General features: G+C 36.6%; 1 long non-coding RNA gene across 1 annotated transcript; it reads right to left on the minus strand.

Annotated features, from left to right (window-relative positions):
- Positions 1-674: 674 nt before the first annotated feature.
- Positions 675-3,487, minus strand: LOC113707893 (uncharacterized). Its single transcript, XR_003452370.2, has 3 exons — positions 3,418-3,487; positions 1,352-1,409; positions 675-798 (listed from the first exon to the last, which is right to left on the minus strand). It is a non-coding gene; the product is annotated as an uncharacterized lncRNA (long non-coding RNA).
- Between the last annotated feature and the right edge of the window lie 13,017 nt (positions 3,488-16,504).

The raw sequence follows: 16,504 nt of genomic DNA on the forward strand, positions 1-16,504 counted from the left end.
AAGTCTTATAGTGTTGTGTGAGCAAAATGGTGCTACGACATTAAGAAACTTTCGAAATCAAAGTTGCTTCAAGTCCTCAACTCAAGAACAACTTAAAGAGATGGAATCACCTTTAGAGTAGAGTCTGCAAGACATTAAATCACAAACGTATAAGGATTTAATTCCAACAAAAATAAAACACTAATATTCAACATCCTTCTAATTAAACACAAATAGTTCAATATTACTCATTAAAACATCAAGCACCAAATCACATTGCACTTAACACACAAGTAAATCCCACTGTCCATTATTCTAAACTTTTAGCCTAAGATACACTACAAATATCTGAAACCTAAACTCTGATACTAATTGTGATGTCCCTACTTCTCCCAAGGGCGAACCTGTGGCGGCCCCACTTCTTCCTAAGGCGAGCCAAAGGTTTGGCGGGTTGCCTGCCTAGCTCTCGCTAGGACTCACGCACTCTAGTAACTAATTTCACCAAATATAAATCGAAAATAAACCTTACTTCTCGAGCAAGTCACGTACTTAAATAATTCATACAATTCAACTTATACAGCCCAAAACACAATTCCAAGTACCAACGAAAACGTCGAGCTTAGTATACTTAAATTCAACTTAATTTACAATTTAAAGTTCCTAATCCAGGGCACAGAAGCACCACAGGATTCACATTTTCCCAAAAACACAAAAATCATCCAAAAGATACTAACGTTTCCAAAAATACAATTACAAAAGTGGGCATTCAAAATATAACATTTCTGTTCTAGTTCTCCAAGACTTCATGCATTTCAGAACCTATCAAGGAAAACAATTTGGAAGGGATGAGCCAATAGCTCAGTGGTGCCTCGAAACATGCAATTCACATAAGGCAATTTAACAAGTACAAATAGACAAGTAAGCACTTAACAATTTAAGAAAGCGAAATAACATGACAAGAAAAGGATACAGGGCTCTCAGGAGCCAAAGTCCACGCACTTGATCAGAAAATTTATAGTAGTTGACACTCCGTCAGCTTTCACTACCTAAACTCCATGTAGACATTTTCCCTAATCTACACATCTCCTAGCAACGTCTTCCTCCTTATTTTCCGGCCCGACTCCAACACGAATATTGCAAGCACTTTTACCAAGACGGCAGAGAGGTACCTCCCACTCTAATAGATCGTGGTACGTGCATCCGTTTGGTTTATTTAGTCGACGAGACCACGCTCCAATCGACATTGCAACACTTGTACTTGTGGCATTTCACGCAATCACATAGCATATAACATTTCATGATATCTCTAGCAAGTACTTTTAACAAGTCGTTCAACTAGCAGTTAAACACGATTCATGCAAGAGACACTCACCTCAAGTGAAGTGTCTAGAATTCCAAACTTTGATCGAGATTGTGCTCTTCACCAACTCCTAAAATCATACAAATAATTCACATAAATTTCCACTTTTGAGTTGGCGAATTTAACTCGAGTCAACTAGCATTTAATTTCACTCAAAAATCCCAAACTAGTATTAATCGTTTTCTCAAAGGATTTAAAGTGAAATCCACAAATCGAGTGAAATTAAATTTTGAGGTTTCTTTAAAACCCAAAAACTTGCTAAATTCGTCAAATATTCCAACATCCAAGTTCTAGAATCATATAAGCCATTTAACACCATTTTGGTGTCACAAGTTGAGAAAAATCACATTTAAACCATTTAGAGGAATTTTCCCCTCAAATTTTTCCCAAACATATCTTGGGAAATTCCTTTAAGAGGCAATCATATAAACCAAGTAAAACTAGTCGTTAGAATTTCTATAAAATAGAAACTCCTTAAGTTTACCAAATTCCACGACCAACTTAGTCCAATGATTTTCATGAAGGCAAAAACTTGAGTTTTTAGAAAAATTTCCAGATTTGACAAATTCCTCAAAATAGGGCATTTGATCTAATAAAATTCAAGGTTATCAACTCAAAGTGGACCTAGTAACAACGGTTAATGCTAGAAAACATTTTCGGGACAACTTTGTCCACATTTACCCACAATGAAATCCAAACATCAAACCATTTCTAATTTCAAACAAAAATTCTGTTTTGGTATCTTCTTAAAGAATAAGATTTTGGTCCACTTTTTGGACGTAACCTCTACTAGATTTTTGTCCCAAATTGAGCTATACAAACCCCTTAATTAATACACAAATCATTTGAGCTCAAGTTATCGTGAAAACAGTTCACAATTATCATTCAAAGCTGGAAAAATTTCAGGTGCATTCGGTAGCAAGTAGTCCATTTCCCCTTCAATTTATCCAAAATTTTTCAACTACCCAAAAGCTACATTTTCACCCAAACAATACTATCCATATAGGTTAACATGTATATAGCCCAAGTAGTTCAAAAATTTGTCAAAATTGACCCCCAAAATTCGACTAAAATCTGGAAAATTTCCAGAATTTTTTTTTGGACAGCATATACCTTCCTTTTCCTTCAATTCCTCAACATCATTTCAACTACGAAAGTGGTGCATTTTCCCTCAAATGACCATATACATTCAGCTTAACATTTACACAATCCATGAAGCTCAATTTCTTGTCAAGAATCAGATCAAGAACTCGAACACAAACTGGGAAAATTTGGACAGTTTGGTTCAACAGCAGAGCAGTTTTCGTATTTTGGTCACATCTCATTCAATTCAACTTAGATTTGAGCATCGTTGGTAGCGTTGGAAACTACACTCATATGGATACAATGTTTCAGAAGAAATCGTTTTAAAATTCTACTCATAACTAGCTCGAAATCTGGCAACAAAACGCAGCCCATATCCTGGCTTCCAGTGAACCAGTGGAGCAGGACAGGTGACTTTAAAAGACTTCCACGGTTCACTCAGGTGGAACCAGGATGTGAATTTCACACCGTTGGAAAGCTGGAAGAGTCTAGTTTCTAATGGCGCTAACGGCACTCAATTTCGATGTCGGAGGCAGAGTTATGATCGAAACAAAATGGCTGCCTGAGCCATACGGGAAAAATTTCCAGATTTTGCTGGTTTTGGAATTCATCACCTTTGGTCAACCAAACCTCAATATCTTTCAATGAAACTTTACACACAACTCCAACAACACATAAACATCAAATACAAGCCGTTAAAACCTCATAATTTAGCATGAAAAAGGTCGGTCTTGGCAGGGGCAGAATCGGAACTTTTTGCTTCAAGAGCTCAATGAAGTTTCTAGCAATAATGCACCTTTAATCTACTTCCTTAAGCACTAATTCAACAATAAAACCATCATCAAACATCATCACAGCCATCAACTCAAAGTGGGAGTTCATAGAGCCCACATTTAACAATTTCCAACAGTAATAAGCTACCCATAAGCATAATCAAGCTCTTAAGTGTGAGTTGGCCTTCATTGAACAAGAATTGAAGAGTGGATCATGGTTACCTTACTTGTGTGCTAAAAGGTCAGATTTTGGTGTCCCAAAAGCCCCAAGAAAATCCGTGAATGTGCAGCTTGTGAGGACTGGCAAATTCCTTGTATTTTCCTCAAAAACACCCTTTTATTTGAAAATTAGTATTTACCAAAGGCCACTACCCAAATATTTCACCTAAGTGTAGATAAACCTAGAAAATAAGGTTTTACGCTTCGGTTTCAAGTTTGGAGCAAAATTAGGGTTTTCGCGATTTTTCGCCGGATGAATTTTCGGTACAGAGTAAGGATTAAATTTGAGGATTAAAAGTGACTTTTAAGTGAGAAATAATATGTGATTGGTAGCAATGATATAAGGTTAGTGAATGGGAAGTAAAAACCCTAGTACGTGAGTTTTTAAGAAAAACGGCGCGAACCGGCGGGTCCCGTGCACTACCGTTTGAACGCACCACTTGACCACCATTTTTGCTTACCAAACAAATTTATTGAACTTGAGCAAAATATCTTCTCTCTTGGCAGCAAGCTTGACCGAAATTTGTGGCTCATAAGCAAGGGAAAGAAAGAGAAAAATTAGTGGCCAAGATTAGGCCAAGTGTTGGGCAATTTGTGGACACCATTAGTTCTAATCCTTTTGGCTTTAATATAAGACAACTTAGCTTCATACCTCTTCATATTTCTGCCAAGGGAGCTGAGAGAGAGAGAGGAGAAGAACAAGAGTGAACTTTCTTCATTTCTTCTTGATTCAAGCTACAAAATGAGAAATCAAAAGAACTAAACCGATTAAACTTCTCCTTGAGTGATTAGCTAGTGTTTGGTGGTGAAATTTTGGAAAGAGAAGGCTTGGGCTACACTTGGAGAACTCATATTAAGGTAAGGATGATGATATCTCTCTAAATTTTTCTTTCAATCTTGGTTAAATTAAGTCTAGTAACTTGAGTAGTAGTGGAATCATGGATGCTAGCATGTTTGGAAGTTTTTCCCCTCTTTATATGATGAACTAGGGTTTGGGAAATTCTGCCCAACTTGTTGTATGATGCTTGTATGTTACAATTAATGTTGTATAAGATGTTTTGGTAGTGTGAGAAGTGAGAAATTGGGGAAAGTTGCACTAGAAACTACAAATTTCAGATTTCTGGAAATTCTAGCTTCCATTCTGTCCGGTTTGGTAACTGCATGTTAGAGGCCGAATTGGCCTTGGATCAAAGAAGGAAAGTTGTAGAGAATGGTATTTTGTAGGGGGCTGTAAAATTTCAGCTCAATCGGAGTAACGTAGGTCATGAAAAATCCGAAATACCGTTACTGTTTTAAGTATTTCCCAAGCAGTCCGTGTGATCAGTTAAGTCCAGTTTATCACGTTTTTCGACTAGGATCCATTCTGATTTAGCTTTTTGCCAAAACATGAAAGTTGTAGTATTCTGAATTAGCTTTCAAATGCCTCTAAGAACACCTGATTCGGACTTGTGTACTCTGAGTTAGGTCCATTACAGTGTTCTGGGTTTAAACAGCCGATGAATTGGTTTCTGGTTTAGTAATTCGAGAATTTGACCAAGTTACATTAGAAACTGGGCTAAGTGACCTTCATGAACATTGTAACCCTGAGTCTTAGCTTCGAAACGGCATAGGTTACGTCTTAATCCGATAAGCGTAGCCTCGGATACGTTATTTCCGCTTTCATACGTCAAATCTGTCTTTTGCTAAATTGAATTTCTGCACTTGTTATTACTGTATTTCTTATTCTTATGATATTGTGAGCCTATGGAACGGCTCTTGACTTGAATTGCTTATGTGTGATGTTGGGTTGTGGTTGAGGAAGAATAATGAAGCCAAAATGGCTGAAAAATTAGGTAAACACAAAGGGCGTACTGCCCAAATTTTCGCCCGAGGTCTAGGTTTCTATTTGAACTTGTATACTTTTGTTAGGCCAATACCATGACCGGTTTTCCATTTTAAAACATGATTTTTCATCCTTGGGTTCAAACAACCCTCTTCTTACTTGAAAGTCATCTTTACACGTTTTACTCTTAATTAGTCGGGTATCTTCGTTTCCCTTAAATGTTTTGCTCGATAACCTGTAATATGTTCTCTTGTTCAACCTTAGGTTTCATTGGTGACTAAGGGTAATATCCGGAAGGATTTTGCATGTTATTTTGCATATCTAGGTGAGTGTTCCTTATTTGACTTTATGGCTTGTTGTTATCATTTGCTAATGTGTTAATTGCTTTTAATGATTTCCAAAACGAGCTTTCTAGGCGAGCGTGTACTTTATCGCACTCGACCTAAATAACTGTGCAATTTTTAAGGATTTAATGATTGAAATGTTACTTGCGCATGAATGTAAGCCTTTTGGGCTGAACTGGCCATTGCCCCTTGTTACCGGTCGTCTCGAGCCAGAAGCGGACTCGGTCGGGCGATTAGGGACTTGGGTGAACGTTTGGTATACTCGAGTATTACCGTGTAGGTTGGTGGAGACTGGCCAACGGCCAGGACGGGGGTGAATGAATGAATGAACGAACGAACGAGGGTTTATTGATAAACGAAAAATGCATTTTCTAATGATTGGAGGAATAAGGGGAAATGTCAGGAGAACGAATGAACGAAATAACGAATTGCTCCTTGTGAGCCGTATCCTTTTAATGAATGTGTTACTATCGCTTTCCATTGTAAATGTTTCTTGAATTATTGATACTCCATGTTTAATGTATTGGATTGATTATCTGATTATGTGTTCGGAACCTCACTGGGCTTTTAGCTCATTCCTTTAGTTTTGTTTTCCTTACAGGAGAAGGCGAGCGAGGACGTGAGCTTGAGATAGACTAGCCAATCTAGTTTTGTTTCTTTTGTTTCTTTTGTAGCGGTTCTCGCCTAGTGCTTGGCACGGGCTGGACGTATGAAGGATTGAGAACCCTTGTATATTTGATGTTTATATTCTCTTTTGGGTTGGCAATGTATATGAGTTCCGCTTTAAGTTTGGATCAATGCCCTATTTATTCTAGTGATTTATTTTAATTTTTAATTGAGAACTGTAGCGAACGACTGAGTCCTGGCGAGAGCTGGGCAGGCGGCCCGCCGAACCCTCTGGTACGCCTTAGGGGGAGGTGGGGTCGTCACAAGTGGTATCAGAGCTTAGGCTTCAGATCTCTGTAGTGTATCCTAGATTAAAGATTAGGATACCGGACTGTGGGATTTGATTGGACTTAAAAGTTAAGCGATTGAGGGATAAAATTTATAGTTGCTTCGCGTGGTTTCTACGTGGAGTGACCCTGGACTAAGTGGTGAATAAGTATAAGGGACTAAGTGAAGCTATGAATTGCGAATGTTATAGGCCTTAAATCTTTCTAATGGTATCTGAGGACCATAGATAGGTATGTCAGGTAGGAATTCCGATTGTAGATCGTTTACTCTTGGGACTGCAGCTCGAGATGTAAATTATCTTATTTCGGATTCTCGTGCCTGAGTACTCTATAGTTGAGGTGCTGCTAAATACTTGAGACTTGTATTTTGGGAACATGAACAGGCTTTTTCTGACTAGAATGAGCACAAGAGGTCAGGGACATCTAGTTTGGATAGTAAGTGACGTGAGAGACCGAACGGGCTGATACTGGGATGACTTCACCTTTTCCTTTTGATTTACCTGTATATTGTTACTACATGACGTTAGTATACCTGTATGTACATGGTTATCTGTCCAACTTGATATGTATTTGTGTATTTGCTTTAGACAACCGACAAGTTCCGGACTCGTCTGAGGCAACTGAAGGTAAAATTTCGAGGGCGAAATTTTTTAAGGGGGAGAGAATGTGAGGACTCGCAAATTCCTTGTATTTTCCTCAAAAATACCCTTTTATTTGAAAATTAGTATTTACCAAAGGCCACTACCCAAATATTTCACCTAAGTGTAGATAAACCTAGAAAATAGGGTTTTACGCTTCGGTTTCAAGTTTGGAGCAAAATTAGGGTTTTCGCGATTTTTCGCCGGATGAATTTTCGGTACAGAGTAAGGATTAAATTTGAGGATTAAAAGTGACTTTTAAGTGAGAAATAATATGTGATTGGTAGCAATGATATAAGGTTAGTGAATGGGAAGTAAAAACCCTAGTACGTGAGTTTTTAAGAAAAACGGCGCGAACCGGCGGGTCCCGCGCACTACCGTTTGAACGCACCACTTGACCACCATTTTTGCTTACCAAACAAATTTATTGAACTTGAGCAAAATATCTTCTCTCTTGGCAGCAAGCTTGACCGAAATTTGTGGCTCATAAGCAAGGGAAAGAAAGAGAAAAATTAGTGGCCAAGATTAGGCCAAGTGTTGGGCAATTTGTGGACACCATTAATTCTAATCCTTTTGGCTTTAATATAAGACAACTTAGCTTCATACCTCTTCATATTTCTGCCAAGGGAGCTGAGAGAGAGAGAGGAGAAGAACAAGAGTGAACTTTCTTCATTTCTTCTTGATTCAAGCTACAAAGTGAGAAATCAAAAGAACTAAACCGATTAAACTTCTCCTTGAGTGATTAGCTAGTGTTTGGTGGTGAAATTTTGGAAAGAGAAGGCTTGGGCTACACTTGGAGAACTCATATTAAGGTAAGGATGATGATATCTCTCTAAATTTTTCTTTCAATCTTGGTTAAATTAAGTCTAGTAACTTGAGTAGTAGTGGAATCATGGATGCTAGCATGTTTGGAAGTTTTTCCCCTCTTTATATGATGAACTAGGGTCTGGGAAATTCTGCCCAACTTGTTGTATGATGCTTGTATGTTACAATTAATGTTGTATAAGATGTTTTGGTAGTGTGAGAAGTGAGAAATTGGGGAAAGTTGCACTAGAAACTACAAATTTCAGATTTCTGGAAATTCTAGCTTCCATTCTGTCTGGTTTGGTAACTGCATGTTAGAGGCCGAATTGGCCTTGGGTAAAAGAAGGGAAGTTGTAGAGAATGGTATTTTTTAGGTGCCTGTAAAATTTCAGCTCAATCGGAGTAACGTAGGTCATGAAAACTCCGAAATACCCTTACTATTTTAAGTATTTCCCAAGCAGTCCGTGTGATCAGTTAAGTCCCGTTTATCACGTTTTTCGACTAGGATCCATTCTGATTTAGCTTTTTACCAAAACATGAAAGTTGTAGTATTCTGAATTAGCTTTCAAATGCCTCTAAGAAAACCTGATTCTGACTTGTGTACTCTGAGTTATGTCCATTACAGTGTTCTGGGTTTAAACAGCCGACGAATTGGTTTCTGGTTTAGTAATTCGAGAATTTGACCAAGTTACATTAGAAACTGGACTAAGTGACCTTCATGAACATTGTAACCCTGAGTCTTAGCTTCAAAATGGCATAGGTTACGTCTTAATCCGATAAGCGTAGCCTTGGATACGTTATTTCCACTTTCATACGTCAAATCTGTCTTTTGCTAAATTGAATTTCTGCACTTGTTATTACTGTATTTCTTATTCTTATGATATTGTGAGCCTATGGAACGGCTCTTGACTTGAATTTCTTATGTGTGATGTTGGGTTGTGGTTGAGGAAGAATAATGAAGCCAAAATGGCTGGAAAATTAGGTAAACACAAAGGGCGTGCTGCCCAAATTTTCGCCCGAGGTCTAGGTTTCTATTTGAACTTGTATACTTTTGTTAGGCCAATACCATGACCGGTTTTCCATTTTAAAACATGATTTTTCATCCTTGGGTTCAAACAACCCTCTTCTTACTTGAAAGTCATCTTTACACGTTTTACTCTTAATTAGTCGGGTATCTTCGTTTCCCTTAAATGTTTTGCTCGATAACCTGTAATATGTTTTCTTGTTCAACCTTAGGTTTCATTGGTGACTAAGGGTAATATCCGGAAGGATTTTGCATGTTATTTTGCATATCTAGGTGAGTGTTCCTTATTTGACTTTATGGCTTGTTGTTATCATTTGCTAATGTGTTAATTGCTTTTAATGATTTCCAAAACGAGCTTTCTAGGCGAGCGTGTACTTTATCGCACTCGACCTAAATAACTGTGCAATTTTCAAGGATTTAATGATTGAAATGTTACTTGCGCATGAATGTAAGCCTTTTGGGCTGAACTGGCCATTGCCCCTTGTTACCGGTCGTCTCGAGCCAGAAGCGGACTCGGTCGGGCGATTAGGGACTTGGGTGAACGTTTGGTATACTCGAGTATTACCGTGTAGGTTGGTGGAGACTGGCCAACGGCCAGGACGGGGGTGAATGAATGAATGAACGAACGAACGAGGGTTTATTGATAAACGAAAAATGCATTTTCTAATGATTGGAGGAATAAGGGGAAATGTCAGGAGAACGAATGAACGAAATAACGAATTGCTCCTTGTGAGCCGTATCCTTTTAATGAATGTGTTACTATCGCTTTCCATTGTAAATGTTTCTTGAATTATTGATACTCCATGTTTAATGTATTGGATTGATTATCTGATTATGTGTTCGGAACCTCACTGGGCTTTTAGCTCATTCCTTTAGTTTTGTTTTCCTTATAGGAGAAGGCGAGCGAGGACGTGAGCTTGAGATAGACTAGCCAATCTAGTTTTGTTTCTTTTGTTTCTTTTGTAGCGGTTCTCGCCTAGTGCTTGGCACGGGCTGGACGTATGAAGGATTGAGAACCCTTGTATATTTGATGTTTATATTCTCTTTTGGGTTGGCAATGTATATGAGTTCCGCTTTAAGTTTGGATCAATGCCCTATTTATTCTAGTGATTTATTTTAATTTTTAATTGAGAACTGTAGCGAACGACTGAGTCCTGGCGAGAGCTGGGCAGGCGGCCCGCCGAACCCTCTGGTACGCCTTAGGGGGAGGTGGGGTCGTCACACAGCTCCTTCTTTGTCCGAGTGATTGTCCAAGTTGTCTTGAGCTTGTGTGGTGAATTTGGTGTGAATTGGAGCAAGAAAATGGTGGAGGAAAAATTGTGAAATCTGGAGTGTGAGAGAGAGTAGAGACCGGCGGTTATGGTGAGGGGAAAGGGAGAGAAAAATCTGAAATGGAAAGCTTCCTTGAGAAGCTTGAGTGTGGTACAACTTTTGTGCTCCCAAGTCAACCGTGAACAGTGTATCGCGCGAGCGTTTCGCGCCCGTTTCCTCTGAGGTTTGTTTTAACTGTGCACTAAACCTCTAATGCACATATATTCATATAATTATCATTCACTCTTAATGACCTCAAAATAAGGTTCTAAAGTCCTTCAAATAAATCGCGCACGTAAAACGCGTATTTCCCACTTATGCGCGATAAGGTGAAATTTTTGAGAAATTCTTATAACGATGGCATTTCTAACTAATACATGGATATTTAGGCATAAAAATACCTATTTTAAAACTAGGGTATAAATCTCCCATTATTCGGGCTCATGAACTCTCAAGTCAGTTACTATTCCTGAGCCTACAGACACTATTCACACTTAACAACTTTCAAGACTTGAATTGCGAACTAATTGCCTTAAAATTACTCATGAGCTATAATGCTATAGAATTGGGTCCACTAGGGCTAGAAAATAATATTCGAAATAATTGAACAATTAACTAATTAAATAACCTCAGAATGGGAATTTAAAAGAAATAAATTGCGAGTCCGCACATTCCTCATCTAACATTTCTCCAACTTAATTATACCTTTTTATAGCCTCTACATATACTACATTTCAACTTAGGACTAATTCGCGCGTCGGTGCGCGAAAATTCAACTTAGGGCTTTGCCGAACGCGAACCGTCAATTAAATCTTAAAAATTCAAATAAATTGAAATGTAACATTTGAATGATTGAAAACAATATTATTTAAATATAAATACATATTATTGGATAATTTTAATATTTTCAATAATATTTTGATTTAATTTTCCAGAGGATAATGAAATTTTTGAGGTCCTCACAGAACCCTAGGGTATCGGCAGAACGCCTACCTAATTCTTGTCAGGACTCACTACAAAAGGAACTCAAACTTATGGATAACAATCAAAAATAATATTCAAAACTACAAAGAAAAGATCGCTTCCTTAATAAGTATTCAATTACTACATTACGAGATACCAAGTACATCACTTTTCCTAAATATTCAACTTTCAAAAGTCATCTAATCAATTACATTCAAAACCCTAATCAAAAGTGCATCAAGTCGAATTCTCCACAATTCTTTCCATTTCGACTCCTGTTAAGGAAAACAAATATAATTGGATGAGATAATGCTCAGTGAGGCCAAGAAAAAAAGGCAAAACACATAGTTCAAATAACAATAGCACTTATACGAGAATTAAAGCTATAACATTCAAGTAGTTCACAACTAACAATAAAACACACTTGATAAGGATACAGAAACTTTCAGGAGCTATATTCCACTTGCCCTGCCAATGCTCGATCCAGTACCTCCACGAGCTAATACTCCGTCAACTGGGTAGGTTATAGGTCCGTAAAACCCCATTTACTTCGCATTCCCGATCACTATTACACCCCCTGTTTCGAGCCCGCACATCTTTTATATAAGGCGATATTACATCCCTTGCTCCGGGCCCGCACATCTTTTATATAAGGTGATACTAATCGAGTATGCCAAGAAAGATCTTTCAAATAGATCAAACTTATACAATTTTTTCTCATAACTCACCAACCTTCACGACCAAACCCATGCCGGCTCGAGTCACAAGATCGACCGATGAGTTTGGGCGTCCCCTACTATTATCAATATAAATCGATGAGATTCACTCCAATCGACATTGATTCAAACATAGTATGATTCACTTTTGCAACACTTCACTTTTTTCACTTAGCAAATTCACTTCATACAATTCAATATATAATTCACTTAAAAGAGAACGAGTGCGGTAAAGTATACACTCGACTTGGTACTTTCACAATACTCAATTAATAAGAACATTTAAGCACGTAGCAACATTCCATATACTTGACACTTACCAAGTCAAAAAGTGAGTAAGTGAGCAAATAAGCCTTTAGTGGTTGGCTCCGAGATTCTTTTCAATATCCTCTTGAGCGCTTGAAGAAATAACAATTATCTATCACTCACAAATACTTAGAAACCCCCTACCAAATAAGGAAGAATGTACACTTGCGCAATGCTAAGATAGTATCTTAAAAGAACTTTATATCTCGAAAATCGAGATTCAAAAATAAGATTTAAATTCACAAGAGAAACTTGCATCCTCCATGAAGATGAGTTTAAAACGGATGATCGATATTGAAAGATAAAAAAAATTTCTCAAAAACTCATTTTCCAAGAAATCATGAATTTTCAGTTTTGTGCGATAAATTTGGTAAAATCAGATCTTGAGTTCAATACATCCAAATATGGAAAAACTTTTCTCCGTTGGAAACTAGATCCAAAGTACTAAAAATTCCTAGAAGACACTTTTTTAAGATTCTAAACGAAAAGCACTCATTTTTCAATTCAAAGTTTCAGTTCCAAGAGGACAGTTTTGAACCAGTCTTGGTTTTTCAGCCATTCTTGAAAATTCGGCAAAATTCACAGAAAATGAATCAGTCTTTGAAATTTGTAACACAATAAGAGTTCCAAACAAGGTTTCAAACACAATATATAGAACTAAATTCGGAGTTTCGAGCATCAGGATATATTAGCCTAAAGTTAGTTAATTTTCACTGCTTGAACAGTGAATTTCCAGATTTGAAGAACTGGCATCATTTGGATATCGAAATGGAATTGAATTAACACCAAATTTGGTACACTTAAACTACCATATGTGAATTTCCTCCCTAGAAAATTATAAGCAGAAAATCAAACGGGAAGGCAGTTAACAAGAGGACTAAATTTCATGAAATTTTCAACGTAAATCTGCCAACTCACTCTTTTTTTCTTTCCAAAGATTTTGTCCAATAAAATCAATCCCAATTCACTCCATTTTTGAAACCAAAGTTCCAGAAACATTTGATAAGCAATTAACACAAAAAGTTTTGAGGCAAAACATCTCAAAACAGATTTGACCATCCGGCCAACAAGAAAGGGAAAAGCTTCCAGTTTCCTGCTTTGTTGCACTTTTGAAATCAAACCACATCTCACTCAATACAAACTCAAATTGGGAATGGTTGGTGGTGTTGGAGACTAGGTTCAAAATTCTACATTTCATCAGAAAATGTGATTTCCAAAATCAGTTCACAAGTATTAGAAAATTAAGCCACAATATGCAGCTTCTCCATTCCTCTCGGACAAAGAGTCACAACAGGACAGTCAAATTTGTTAAATCATTGTGGTTCATTCAGTTCGAACTAGCAAGTGATTTTTATACTGTTAGAAATTATTAAATGTCTAATTTTAAATGCCATGAACCGCACTCTATTTCGACTTTTGTACATCAAGTTATGTTCAAAAAAAGAGGTACTGTCCGGACCTCCTCATCACAAATTTCAGATTTCTTTCATTTTCGAAAACTCTAGTTTTGTGCAACCAAATGAAATAATTTTCCCAAGGCACTTTGTAAGGATCGAAAACAATCTAAAAGGGGGGTGAATTAGGTTGATTAAAAACCTAATCAAGTTATGGGCACTTTTTAGTTCAATATGAAATTTACCCTCTTTTCTAAATGGCCACACAATGAAGCAGTTGATAAGAAAGCACAAGTACTTGTGAGTAGAAGAGATAAACAATTTAAAGATCACAAACGTAACAACAAGTAAATAAAAAGGAAAGAATTGCAAACCAATTAACTATCCAACTCCTCTTGAGTTTGTAGATTAATTCAAACAAACTTCTTCAAATTGATGAATTACAATCACTCTTGTGTACAAAGGAAGGTTCACTTCCTCCTTGCTCTGAATTTCACTCGGTCAAGTTAGGAAATTTTACTATCTCTTAGGACAATCCTCACAGATTTACACTCATGAAATATTCATTTACAAATGAAAAGTTTACAATGAACCTCACACCACTAAGATTAAAATCTTCTTTGAAGAGTATTTTCTCACTAAAATCATTCTAGATCTTTTGTATCTTTAGTGTGCAAAAGTTATTTGAAATATCTGACCAACCATTATTTACATTGGACCAAAAAAGTGCCTCATTAATGTTTCCAATGGATAGAAATTAGCTAAACAATCAACTAGCCGTTAGAGTATTGGTCGTTCGATGCTTGTGTCCGATACTGTCGGACGTCCAATGCTTGCATCCGACAGCAGGCAGTGAGTTTGAAATTTTTTTTTAATTCTATCGGACGTCCGAACCATGCGTCCGACAGCAGACAATGAGTTAGATGGAATATCTCAATTATATTCGATGTTCGGTATTGTTTTTGTGAGTGTCCGACAGTTTTGTCGAGTTTGAACGATCCTATCAGACGTCCGATACTTGCGTCCGAAAGAGGTCAGTGAACTAGGTGGAATGTCTTAATTCTTTCGAACGTTCAGTGATGGAGTTCTTCATGCGTCCGAAGTTGCGCAATGAGTATTGGACGTCCGATCTTGACTTCACAAGTGTCCGATAGTTTTCAGCAGCCTTTGTTCTTTTCAACTGCACTTGATTTTTAAATCTGATTTGCTTCATAACTGAAAGTATTTCTTGAAGAGATATTAGTATTATCCATTATTTTGTAAACATCAAAAGTTAGGGACTAACATTAACATTCTCCCTCTTTTTGAAGATGACAAAATAATGGATGGAAAAAAGAAAAAAATTGATCATATGAACATAAGCTCCCCCTCACTCATTGAAGATTGAGCATATGAGCATAAACTCTTTCTCACTCATTGCATCCAAACTTATAATTTCAGAATAACTCTCCCTTACATATAGCATCCATTACTTCTCCTTTTATCATCATAAGATGAAAGTAAAAATCTCATACCGTAATCTAGCAACAATAACAGAGAATCCAATATTTCAAACAAAAACAGAGGAATTTTTTTTGATACCAGAATTCAGCAATCACCAACATACCAACATATCACAGAGATTGATACCAAAAGAAGTACTAATATATCACAGAGAGTTTAATAAAGTAAATCATCATTAGATTAGAATTGTTCTTTTCTCTTCTTTTTTGACATCATACAAATTCAGTAATATTCAAAAAATCAAGGAAAACTTAGTTCAAAACATCAGAAACATCAAAAGAGAATTAAAAAAAAGCATTATGAACAAGAATCTCATCAATCTTATCAATATCTCCTACTTGTTAGAATTAGTATCATGTCTAACTATCCACATGTTTTTCATACCTCTTCTCATATTCTTTCTCACATAACAATCACTTTTCATGTGACCTTTTTTATAACAAAAATTACATATAACCAAAGGATTATTTACATGAACAGATTTAACAAATCTAATTTGTCTTCTTTTATAAATAGCAAATTTATATGCACCAAAATTCAACTTCTTTTCATGGGTGTCAAGATGAGTCTTTGATTTATTACCTTGAAAACAGTCTTGGTTTTTATGTTGGAGCAATTCATTTAAATTATCCATTCTACTTTTCAAATCACCTTGTTCCTTTTTGAATATTTCACAAAGTCTTGTTTTTCTATCAAGTCAATCTCATTCTTTTTTAAGAAATCATTTTCAGTTTTTAACTTTTTATTTTCTTGAAAAAGACGTGTATTGTTTTAAAGAAAAAAGTTAATTTTATGTTTTAATTCCTTGTTTCTAGCATAAGATTCTGTTAAACTATCATGTAATTTTATAATGAAATATTCAAGATCATCAGCAGTTTCATCATCACTATCAGATTGAGAGTTACAAGTTATTACCTCATCATCTCTAATGGCCATGAAAGCCAATTGAGCAGATTTTTCTTTCTCTTCAATTTCACCATCGGAATTGCACTCATTCCATGTGAATTGAAAGTTGTTGAATCTTGATTTTCTTTCAACTTTTCTCTTCTTCATTGGACACTCACTCATGTAGTGTCTAAGTTGGCCGCATTCATAACATTTGTCACCTTACTTTTTGTTAGTCTCATACTTTCCTTTGTTTCTTGCATTACTGAATTGATTAGAATCTGAATAACTAAACCCTCCTCTTCTACATCTCATTTTGTTGAGGATCCTCTTGAAACTTCTTGTGACGAGAGTAAGATCACTATCATTAACTTCCATATCTTCTCCATCCAAGGAGACCGAATCATCTTCATCTTGAGATGTTTTT

Source organism: Coffea arabica, chromosome 9c, assembly GCF_036785885.1.
Source record: "Coffea arabica cultivar ET-39 chromosome 9c, Coffea Arabica ET-39 HiFi, whole genome shotgun sequence".
NCBI classification, from domain to species: domain Eukaryota; kingdom Viridiplantae; phylum Streptophyta; class Magnoliopsida; order Gentianales; family Rubiaceae; genus Coffea; species Coffea arabica.